This window comes from Strigops habroptila, chromosome 1 (assembly GCF_004027225.2).
Source record: "Strigops habroptila isolate Jane chromosome 1, bStrHab1.2.pri, whole genome shotgun sequence".
Taxonomy (NCBI): domain Eukaryota; kingdom Metazoa; phylum Chordata; class Aves; order Psittaciformes; family Psittacidae; genus Strigops; species Strigops habroptila.
In genome coordinates, this window is record NC_044277.2 from 84,093,745 (window position 1) to 84,106,609 (window position 12,865).

Consider the following 12,865-nt stretch of genomic DNA (forward strand, 5'->3'; position numbering starts at 1 on the left):
AACAGGATGCCCAAGGAAGTTGCGAATGATCCATCCCTGGCAGTGTTTAAGGCCAGGCTGGATGGGGCTTTGAGCAACCCATTCTAGTGGAATGTGCCCCTGCCCATGGCAGGGGAGGTGGAACTGCATGAGCTTTATGGTCTCTTCCAACCCAAACCATTCTGTGATTCTATCTATGTATTTCTGTAGAGAACCTGGGGCAGACCCATGAACCGGCATTGCAACGAGGGACTTGTTCATTGTGCAGTCCTATATACAAAAACAGTCAGTACCTGAGAAGCAGGGCAGTGGTGTTAACGAGGAGCCTTGCAAAGCTTCCCTAGGCTGTGGCATTATCCTGCAGAAGAGCTGGGACCATAAAATCCCTTTCCTTCCCAGGCAACACACTTGGGGTACCTGTGCCTCTTGAATTTGGGCTTAAGATTTGTAACTGTTAGTGCAGCCCCATGCGAAGGCTAGATACAAAATCCCTTTAATAACATGCAGGTATCAGAGGAATTGCTGTCCCTGAAATGAGATATCTGTGTGAACTGCATGCTCAGGACATGTGTTTTGTAAATTGCTGTACTGTGGTAAGGCTATGATTCCCTGCTGCGGCCGAGCTGTGTTAACAGCTTCTTTCGCTTCTTACCATTTCCACCTCACCTTGAACTTTTCTGCTGTTCCCACCTTCAGCTGTACAGTTCATCTTCTCTCTGTCTTGCACCAACCCTAGTGCTCACTTGATCATGTAGTAAGCCAATTCAGCTAGCTTTCCAGCCAAAACCAATTTACTTTCTGCTGTTTTAGTGAGTTGAGTTGGCTTTGTGCTGCAATCAAATGTGTGCTGGAGCAAGGACTTGGCAGAAGCGTGTGTCCCACAGGGAAGAAACTGGGGGAGGAACGGGGGGAGAGGGCTACCTCTCTTGGCAGCAGCAAGTGGTGAATGTAACTGAAGCCTTAATGCAAAGCTGCAGCTTGAGACTCTACTACCCATCAGTTAGTTGCTATGTCTTCTCAGTTTGGGGCTGTCATCCTGCTAGCAAAGGCAGTCTAGCAGCAGGAGTGTTTTACTGCTTTGTAGTCCTGTTTCTAATTCTTACTATTTCTATTTAAAGGTAGTTTAGGCTAGTTTGGCAGGTTTTACCCTGAGGAAGATCAGGGTGCCTGCATGAATTCTGTTCTCCTGTCTAGATGATAAACATTTGGGAAATACATTCTTCACTTGCATCCAGCAGAGGATGTTGCTCTTGATGGGGGGCATGAGGAATTACAGCTCCCTTCAGGTAGGCAGGTTTCATAAAAACAGTAGAAAAATCACAAGGAGACATGGCTGGAAACAGACTTTGGAGGGGCAGAGGGTGTAGCTGAAGTATGAAGGTACCTTGACAGCAGCTGTCTACAGTATAACTAGTCATTTTGTTAAGCCATTTCTCTTGCTGGCTGAAAGGGTTGGGGTGTTACTGTTTTGGTTTGATGGAAGACTGGGCGGAACGGAAGGGGTACAATTTGGACTGGGTAAAATTCAGTGAAGCTGCCAGGCAAGGTGTTTAAAAAGTGGTTCAAGTCATTATGGAACCAGGTAGTTGAAATAATGGGGTTGCAACCAACCCAGAATTACATGGTGAGATCTACATTAAAAACTTAACTAGGTGCCCAAACGGATTTTCCCTGGGAACTCATAAAGCAAACACGAGGCATTGAGGTAGCGATTGCTGGAGTTGCCTATATATGACATAAGAACCAGTGAAACAAGCCACAGAAAATGGTATTGAGTAGGGAGAAACAGCCAGAGGTAGCAGTAGGAATGTGTCTCTAAGAAGAAAAAAGTAGAAGGAGCTCATGAATAGATTGGATATGGTACAGGCTAATTTTGGATGAGAACCATAATTTGTTCTTACCTTGTTGCAGGTAAAAGGATTCTGTGTTGTATGTAAGCAGATGGGTTTGTATCAAAGATACACCTGATTCTGTCGTCAGTTTCTCCTTTTCATAGAAGTAACTTTAGGGACTGAATTTTGGCTAGCTACTGAAGTCCAGAGGGAGTGATTTGCAGAAAACGAAGTGTGAACCATTTAGATATTTTTTTTGTTTCTGGTAATTTACTTGAGTAGGTCACATCTGTGTCTTGGATCAATGCAATCCCCTGATCTGGGTCTAGGGTACAAGGTGACATAAATAGACCTCCAGGGAGAGATTTTGCCAGCCAGCCAGGCAGTCAGGGCACCACTGGAGTCTGTTCAGTCTGATAGGAACACAAAGCTCCTGAGATCAGCAGGACTAAAATTAGCTTTGGCATATGTTTTTTTCTACCCCCTTAGTGTTGCTTTTGTATCAAATCTGTTGTTTATTGTTACAAATGGCAATAAAATAATTTGGGTTGAAGGCTTCCTTTTATTTTTATTTTTTTAATTTTTTTTCGTCTTACAGAGATTTTGAAATCCCTGGTCTTTGGAAGGGGAAATAAATTGAGTTTGGGAACTAAGTAATTGGTTATGTGTTGGTCAATTTTTTTCTATCCTAGTGGAAAAAAACCCCGCCACAACACCAAATAATGCTTCAGCAAAAGAAATGTAAACAATCTTCATTGATTTAATATTAATATGGTATCCTTGGTGTGTGATATAACAAATATTTATTTTTAAAAGCAGTGGAAACCATCCTAAGTCTTCTTTCATTGTTGTCTTTGGTAACACGTGAATTGTTTGTTTGGCAGTTGTTTCTTTTCCAAGGCTGAGTCCTTCCCAGCATCTTCTGAGCAATTGCCTAGCTCTGATTTAAAAATCTTACAACACAGATTTCTGAAAAGTGGAATTTTGTCACGCTGAATCTAGACTCTGGCTGGGGAATAGCCAGCTTCTGGAACATTTCCAAAACAGGCTGAAGGCAGAGAGGATGTTTCTGTTGAAGCCTTGAATCCCGAAAGACTGTTATCTGTGGGCCCCTTCGTATTTATATCAGCTTGAAGTATGGAGCGGTAACACCAGCCTCGCTAATGCTCTGCATCACCACAGCTGTCACTTCCATGCTGACTTTCCTCAAGTTCTGCTGTTGCTGGCCACCCAAGCTGTATCTGAAACCTTATTGTTCATTTTCTTTCTCCCTGTTCTTAAGCAGAGTTGTAGTAGGCTGAAGCCATTTTTCCCTAACATGATGAGCAAAACCAAAATGGCCTTTGAAATCTGAGAGTGTTAGCATTAAAATTTCTCCCTCAGTTCTTAACAGTCCTTTCTCCCAAATTCCACCTGTGTCATGCTGAACTTGGGGAAACCCCTGTGTGAATAGATCTTGGAGACCATCTGCAATCCCGTACTTGGTTTTCTGTAATAATTTACCACTTAAATGTAAACGTATTCAGGTCCGAAATTTGCTTTCAGAGGACATTTAGACCCTGTGCAGATGTCTGCAGTCTTGACTGCTCTAAAATTCACACTGGTGGAGCTTATGCTTCTGGGTGCCAGCTTGCAAAATGCACAAAATTGCAGCAAGAGGAGCTATCTAGGAGCTTACACCACTTCTCTGTCTCCTGGCATGAATGCATTACATTCCATTTTATGTTAGTAAAATATTTATGAAGTTTTATTAACATGGTAGGAGCTCTTGCCTGTTTTACAAGAGGTAGGAATTACGAGCAGTCTGCCTTCTCTCTCAGTTAATCTACTCTCCCATCTAGTGTCTTTCTTTTCTCATCTGGACATAGATAAAATCCAGTAACAAGGGATATTTGTTTTGTAGTCAAAACTATCAGAGTTGGAGTCAACACTCCTGGCAGTCATTGGAAAGATTTCTTGCACATCATAGAAAATTTATGAAAGTGTGGAGATGCTGGGTTCAGTAATCTATCCTTAAAAGGTATCCGAGCATTTTGTTCCAGATCAAAACACATAATCCTGGGCAGCTCTGAGCTATTTACATCTGGTCGTCTGGGGCCGTAACGTTGGCAATTGTATGCGTTAAGAAGGGAAAAGAGGCATTAAATTTAGGTGTCCAGTTCATGTAAACGGTTTGTCGCAGTTTCTTTTGACCTTCTGAAAAGAAATGCAACAGTGGCATCCTGTGGCCCGAGCAGTTCATGGCAGGTGGGGCTGGTGTAGGGCAGAATCCATTGTCGGGGTCTTCCTGCACCGTGCGGGAAACAAGATCAAGTTATTTCGAAGTTAGTTTACAAAAGAAGCCACAGTATTTCAAGCCGGTGCGCATTTTCAGCCTGAAGTATGAAGCTGCTGTCTAATTTTCCACAGGGTCTTTCCACCAACTTATCTTATATTCTGCTGCTTGTTTTTCTACCAAACATGTCGGTGTTTGAGAAAGAGAGGATGACTTCAGTTTCCATCAAGGAGAGAGGACTTCTGTGTTGCTGTCTTTGTGCTGCTGAACATTTCCTCAGAAAAAAGGAATGGAGTAGAGACTGTGAGTGTCCTGTTTTCAACTAACCCACAGTTTAGTGCCACATACTTAGTTTAAAAAAGAATTTTTCAGGCAAGTTCAATGAAGATAAGGCTAATAAGAGTTGTCTTCTCTTGCACCTACATCATACCTGAGTGCTCATTCCCACATACCATGTGTGTGTGTCTCTTGAGTTTCTCAAAATCCTGGCCTTTACTTATTTAACTTGGACAGGCTGTGATTTGCTTACCTCCTCACCAGCAGATATTGGCAGCCGCCACCACCAGGCTCTCTAAAAGCTTGCAGGGATGCCAGAAGGCATGTTAATGAGGAACATACAGGCTTACCTGCATTCTTATGGTCAATTGTCAGGGAAGCTGCTGATGGCCTCATTTTTCCCCCTTCTCCTCCTGGTTTTCCAGTGTCTTCTGTTCTGTAAGAAAGGAGATGTTAAGGTGCTCTCTTGTAAAGCCTCTTACTTCCTACTTCTTACCTTTGTATGTGGAGGTGTAAATGCTATTGCAGGCTCATCATCAGGAAGGAGTGTGGGGGAAAATGAACCAACTTTGTTCGTTTTAATTTTGCATTTTCTTGTATCCAGAAGGCTCTGCATGTTTTGGGTGATTTACCTTGAGAACTGGAAAAGCAGTGTATGGGCAAGGTTGTCCGCTGCTGCCTGTGCATGGAAGAACTTGTGAGCGTTAAGTTTTCTGTTTTGCAGGAAAGTCATCATGATCCCCTTCTTCAGATGACTGAAGCAGGAGGCATGGGAACAAAACCAGCAGCAGGCAGGGGCTTAATTGTTGCTTTTAATAACGAGTGAGTACTCTTAAGATTTTTATGAAATTGCTTAACTGAGCTTGCACCACAGTTTCTTGCCAGTATTAATCCCTGGGCTGCCTCTTAAAACACGCACATGCATGAAAACAAACAAATGTTAAGACTGGCTGTGGCTCCAGTGATGTTAACCCCTGCTCCTTTTTGTCAGTTAAACTGACAACCAAGATAAGAAGAGCCGGTGTTGGTATAGTCTCTTGCATAACAAACCACTCTTGACAAAAGAAGCAGCCTCCTGTCAAGCGAATTTCCTTTACAACTGCCGAGGGGACTATTTTTAGTTTCATCTGCCATTCTTTACTCCTTAATCATCTGGTTAATTTTTCTCAGTTTTTCTCTCTTTTTTCCCTTTTCCCACCCAGCTCTGATACCAGGTACTGCTGATAATCTGCAGACAAGGAGGGCACCGGGCTCTCGGCTGTTCGCTGATAGCGTGTGTCTGCACCAGGATGCCACCAGCCTCACCATGTCCAGCTCAGCTCTGGTGTGTGAAGGGGGGGAGCCTTCAGAGAAAGGCAAATTGACTGCCCTGAATCTAGATGAAGGATGTCAAAGACCAACAAGTGAATGAGATCAGTTCTTGTCAGGCAAGGGTTTTTGCTAAGGCTGCGTTCAGAAAACATGCTTTAAATTGCAGGAGGGGAGCTACAATGTCCAGCACTGAAGCAACATCACAGGCATACTTGATCAGGCAGCAAACTCTTCATATGCCATTAGCAAGGCTGAGCCTGGCTTTTCCACTGAAGATAAAATAAAAGTGCTCTAGGAATGATGGTGTTTATTTCATAGGTCCTGACTCTGTGTTACTGGCTGCCTTCCCTTTTGGTCTATTTGACCCACTGCATGTTTTTAGCCCCTTGAGCAGCAGAGTGATTCTTGTCTTCTGGCTGAGATATAAAGCAGAAGTCCTGCCTATCTGTAATCCATTAGAGATTTTGTGATGCTATTTGCAAGAGTGAGAGTGTCTTAAGGCTTTGGTAGTGCAGGAAATAACACTGCTTTGCTCATTTGCACATAGTAGTTCAGTCAAGTCCACCATCCTCTGCAGCATCTTTATAAAGCCTAATTCACATGAGTTGTTATATATTCTATACCTTCTTCCTCCACAGTACACATAAGCTTCACAATGAGTGGTTTTGTGCCCACGGTGCTTCTGTGAGGTACAAGTTGCTATAATGTCCACTTTATAACTGGATTTAAGGAGCACAGAGGCAAAGTGAGTAGTCCAAAGTCAAGAGGGAAGTTTCTGGCAGCAGAGGGAATTATGCCTCTGTCACCTGAGTGAACTTAACAGTCCTGGGGTTAGTGCACTAGCTAATGATTTCCAGAGAAGTAGCACAATTCTCATGAAGAAGGAACCACTAGAAATGGTCAAAATTTCTTAACAAACATGAGTTTTCAGATGATACAAATGTTTGCAGGAAATGCATGTATCTTGAGAAAATGAAGTAAAATTTGTTGGATTCAAACCAAAATGAGCTAGGCTTATAAAGTAAATATTCCAATCGATCTGTTTTTCCCCAGTGGGGAAAAAAGAAGGAAGAAAAACCTTCTGGGGAGGAAAGCATAAAAGGGACCTGGTTTCTCAAATGGAGTGAGAGTACAAATGTATTGTCGATTGAACAATAAAAACTACATTGCGCCTTTTCTTCAGGATTTCCCCTCTCCAGTGTTAGTCTTTTCTTTTTGTCTTGTGAGTATAACTGACTAGTGCAAGAGTGACCAGTCTCCTTAACCCTAAAAAACACGTACCAGCACTTTAATCAAAATTCCTTAGTGAAGGAAAGTTAAAGAGAGAGAGCTGGGAAGAGGTTTTGTGGCTGATGACAGTGGCTCCTTAGGTCTCTGGCTGCTTTACTGTCTGATAGGATTGAACAGGGATCTTCTTCGCAGTTCTGCTGGCTGGCTCACCTCCTTCCACTGCTTGCACAGTAGCCCCACATTCATGCATCCGTGCTGGGAGACATCTGGTGAAATCCCAGCCTATGCACAGCAGAATTATTTGTGTGCTTCTCAAGGGCTGGTTCCCCTGCTGGGTCATACACTACTGTGCAGCCTAGGGCTGACAAAACCGTTCCTGCTTTGCCTTTCCCCTTTATTCCATTGCTTTTGACACTGTAACTTTTTAGATTCAGCTTTCTTTATCAGGACATTGGCGAGCAATATTTCTGACTCTGCTGTTTTCAAGCCCCTGAATCAGATTTTGGTTTAGGAGCTGGAAGTGGGGAAAGCACTAGAAGAGAGGTTGGTTTTGTATTTTTGAAGATGCTTGAAAGTCTGCCAGAGAGCTGTCAGTTTAGTGATGGTTTGTGACATATCAAAGCAGACAAGTGAGAGTTCATAATAATTCAACTTCTGTTGAAAACCAGATTGAAACATGGCTAGCAGTGAGGGCTTTATAGAGAGAAAATTATTATTGTGGATATTCAGGCTTGTAAGTGCATTTCAGACCTTGCTGTGGGAAAAAACCCTGTCATTCCAGCTTCACATGCATCCTTTGGATTTTGCCTCTCTTACTCAGATGTTCAGTGTTTTCAGACCAGTCCATCTGTCACATCTCTTGCCCGCGTGCCTGGCGGGGACACTGCCCTTACATGCCTGCACACGTAGACTCTCAGTTTCCCTGCCACCTCTGCACGTGGAGCCTTTCTTTCAGGCATTTGTCCCCTTTCTCAGTAGTCCAGTTCCCTGCCTCTGTGGGCTTTTGTTGTTCTACAAAAGGGGGCAATTACATCTTCTTCTGGATCAGTGGCATGAGAAGAAGCAAGAAACTTCTTGGAAGAGAACCAAGAAAAAAATCATTTTGGTTCTACCAGGTGAGGAGGGTCTCACTGTCAAAATTTCTCATGGCATGTTAAGAGCATTTGAGCAAAGGCGTCAGGATGAAATGAGAACACCACTTTCAAAATGGCTATGAAAGGAGAAAGCCAAACAAAAAAGAAAATTTTCCTCTTGCACTGTGTAAAAGGCCTCTGTGCTGAAGACATCACCAGCTGAATGCATATAAGAAGTCGCCAGCAATCATTAAGCTCAATTAATCTTATTCTTGAGCCCATGATAACATCTGTGGATTATTTAAACAAAGAGGTGGTGAGCAAGCAGCAGAAGAAAATTAAAGAAAAGAGGTTCTGCTGTGAACACTCGCACCACCATCACCCAAGCGATGCCGTAATGTAGAAACTGGGTCAGAGACACCCTTCCCCCTCCACGCTGTCAAAGTTATTTGAGCATCTATTGAAACCTTCACAATAGAAGAGTTTGGCTCCTGCATTTGCTAAGCAAAACTGATTTGTGTTTCTTCGCTCAGAAAAAGCTGCTGGGTAATTTTCCATGAGACTACAATGCGGCTGTTCAGCTGATCCCTGAAAGCTGATTTCTTGGTGATTTGCTTTTCGTTTCATAAGGCACCACTGTTTTTATTTAGCATTTCTAAACGGACACGCTGAATCTGTGTTTAGAAGCCTTAAACCTCTTTCTTGCCTGTGTTAGTTTTAGGAGCTGCACTGGTAGCCTTCATTCAAAGTTCAAAAGATTGCTGTAAGTCTCTGAGATGTTGCTGTCTCTGTTGTCTTACTGATGATATAAATCTAAGTCAATTAGTTTATTTGCTTCTAGGATAATTGAATTAAAATATATTTGTTTGGAAATATGGCTTGGATGGATTCAAAAACAGTGCTCTTCTTGACTCTTCCCACTGCCTTTTTTAATCGCATATTTGAGTTTTTCATCCTTGTTTACAGCTGTCCCATTAGCAGTTCCAGCCTTCCAATGTGCTGTGTCTGCTCTGGGCTTTTTTTGTCTTGTTTTTCTGGCTTCTGTCAGAGAGTCCCAGTGGCTTTACCTTGTCCTGAAAGGAAAAATGAGCTACACTTCATACTCATAATGACGGTGCTCAGGTTTTGTCAGTGAGCATGGAACTTTGGAGTTAGGCTGTAAGGAGTGACATTGCTTGGCAGTAGTTGTAAGCACTTACTCCAGCGGAAACACGAGTGAAGTGAAACAGCAGGGTCCAGAGTCTGAACCTGTTTTCTAGTATTTGGTGAATACATTCTCTAATTTCACTTGCCCTCCCTGCTGCCCTCAGCACGCACTTCCACGGAGTGAGAATATGCCTTCTCACACTTTTTCCCTTACATAAAATGTCTTTTGTTTCTTGCAAATTGCCTGGAGGTGTCTGGGAGACTTACTTGGCCACAGAGCCAAGAAAGATGTTTGGGACATGGCTGCTGGGAGTCGCACACCCTAAGTAGTTGCAGCGTAGTGTGTTAAAGAGGCATGCTTTGGGGTGACAAAAGAAACAGTACTGACTGTTATAAAGCAAAAGTGAGAGCCTTTCTGCCTGATTCTTCATCTTATTGTGTGTTAGTTTCAACAGCGAACATCTCTTGAGCTACCTTTCTTGAACAGGCACACAATGATCTGTGTCAATATGTCTTCCTCACTATGAAGAAGAAATAGAAATTCTTGTCACTCCACCCATTTTGGGAGAAACTCAAGAAGGAAAGCCATTTGCACCTGAAGTTTGAGGAAGAATTACTTCTTTTGTTATCAAAGCTATTCACTATCTGGCCCCATCTCTGGCACAGACTCTAATCTGTTATAATCAAGTCAGTGCATATGACAGTTTTTTGACAGGACAACATCGCTTAATAATTTACTAGCATTGCACACACACAAAAATAGAGTTATAATTAGCTCTCATCCCTAAAGTTGGAAGAGCTTTTCAGTTCATTGGAGGCTGCTGGCCAATTCTCTTATCTAATTGGATGAAGTTCCTACTTTCTCCCATTTGTATGATGTCTGCTTTTACACAAACTCATTAAGTGCAGCTGTACTCAAAGTTTATAACAACAGCCCCAGTGAAGACTAGGAAGGAGTTTAATAACTGTTCTGTTCTCTCTTTTTCATCTGATCTTAATCCATTTTGGTGGTTGATATGTGCCCAAACATCTTTCTCTAGCACCTAATTCTCCCCCCTCCAGCTTTTTATTATAAATTATCTTAATAACTAGAAACCAGACAAATTGCATAAGATTCATCTGTCTGTTTTGAAACTGGACAGTTTACAGCTTGCTTTCAAGGAAGATGGATTTAAAGCAATTGCTTGTTTCTGTGAGGCATACAGAAGTAGTTTTTCCCTTCATTTTAAAGCTGGCATTAAGATGCAATCGCATAATTGCTACACTATTCTTTACACCTTCAGCGGCATTAGGCTGATTATACAAGTAGAATAGCAGCATCATAGTTAACATTGTATTAAGCTTTTGCATTTAGATGGAATTTTTGGCAAAATAAATACATTTAAAAACAAACCCCCACTTTCGTCAGTATGACTGCTTTTTTCTCATGCTCTTGTGTGTAATTTTGAATTTCTACCTAGTAGAGTATATATAGTAATAGAAAGTTTTTGTTTACCAGAACTTGAATTTATCTTACTGTATTGCTTACATATATTCAAATCACATTTACAAAGAAAGATTCACCACATACTTCCTGCAATACAGATATATCAGTATCAGAAGTGATTCTAGAACTTCCTTGAATGTTGTTTGGGTTTTTTTTTATTCCACCAGAGAGCTATTCCAAGGTTTCCTGGGGAACTTCCAGCTGTAAATTTTCCTTACCATGTTCCATCTTCTTATCAAACAAGGTCGGGGAGGCTGGAGGAGAGAGGGAAACTCAGGGAAAAAGCTGTCTCAAAACACTGATTGTTTCATGAGGATAAATGTCCTCATCACATTTACCTGTGATGGTAAATTCTCTCTATATAGCCCAGTGGCAGAAAGACCTGCCTGACTATAAGGAGGTCTTATAGTCCTTACTTACTGGGGTCTTAAGTTACAGCTATGTATGTGCACACATATGCAGTGCAAAAGAGGGGAGACAGCAAAGGAGCAGAGTGAGGCACCAGCAGAGAGATTCAAAGGGACTTCTTAAGCCAGATTCCAATTGGAGGGAAATTTCCTTCTGCTGGTGCCCCACCTCCTACAACAATATTCCTTTCAGGTTATAGTGCTTTCCTGGCTCTGAAGGTCACCAAAGGCTTGACCCTTACGAGGTTCACAACTCTCTTTTACCTTTGTCTAGGACTTGTGGTCTTGCAAAATACAAAGCCTGATATGAGTAGGGAGGACTCATGAGCGGGGAGGACCTAATGAATCCTTCTTGAACTTGCTCTACCTTATAGTCCTCCCTCAGGTCAAGTAATCATAAAGAGGTACCAGAGTTGAACATTTGGTTTCTGTTCCTGTGAGAGTATGAAAAATGGGCAGTGTTGCAACCAAGTCCCTGGTTATTGCTGCCAATAGAGCTTTACAGCAAAGTTCATGTGTGCAGGTGGATTATCAGTCTTCTCAATGATGACGCAAACAGGTGGTTTAATTCATTGTTCTAATATAAAACTTAATCTCAGTATGAGTCACAAGTAGTTTTGACTGACAAGTGTCTTTAGTCAAAAAATGAAATCTGCTAATATCTCTTGTTTTCAGATACTCAGCTCCATCTGTAGACATGTTCCATCATGTGCTCAGCTCCTGCTTAGACAAGCATGAAATATGGGCATTCTTGTTTAGAGTCCCACAGCTTTTGTTGTTTCCATATGGGGCTGCTGCCCCACCTCTGCATAAGGTAAGCTTTGCCTGATGTTCATTAGCAAGAACAGTTAGGTCTCTTCTACCCAATAAAGATAATTCTTATAATGGAACTCTAACACCATGTTGTCTTCTAAGTATATAAGCTGATTTTTATAGGAAATACTTTATGCATTAAAAGAGCTCATGTAATGCTGGAACATTTGTTTTGTCAGCTACAGTCATCATGGACACATCATTAAAATGACAACAGTGGCTGCTCTGTGCTGTCTAATTTTGTAATGTTTTGACGGAATTTAAGATATGAATGTATGTTTGTGCTACTAGTCATTGGTGAATCATACCACTTAATTGCATGGGTCAACAAGATAATTACATGTGGTCTTTGGGAAATGAAAATGGCTTCTTTCATTTGTGACTTTGAGTTTGTTTGTACACTGCTTTTGTTGGAAGTAGCATTAGTTGATGGAGACTATGGAAAAAGTGGTGACTTATTTCCCTAATGCTTGAGTGAGTGGTGGTAGTTGTTGGAGGATGTGATGACAGAATAAAAGCGGGTTTTAATTTTGGTTTTGAAATGGGCGGGGGTGGGCAAATGGGTACTCAAGGCACATTAATGAAGTTATGTTGACAACTGTTATGTGTGGAGTCTGCCATGTATCTCATTGCAATGAATGTGTCTTTATGAGCAAACTGCATTGGAGACATCTCTGATATTGTCAGCTGTAATTAAAGAAAAGGATGATTCGGTGGTGGACATACAGTTGCATGACAGTTTGGTTTTTTTACGTGGGTGTGTATACTTGTGTTTGCCAAAAGTAACATATTTTTTGACTAGCTATTTTTTCCAAGTAACTACTAAATTAAAAAAAAAAAAAAAATTAAATTAATTGAACCAGGGACTTTGGGGTTTTTTTTAATAAATTTTCTCCCATAGGAGAGAATTTGAGCATTTTAGAAACGTTTTGATCATGTCTTTGTTGGTGGCATTCTGTAGAGAAATTACTTCCAGAAAGACTTGGAAAAGCATGAGGTAAAATGTCACTTGTCAAGCATGCAAAATAAGCAAAGAA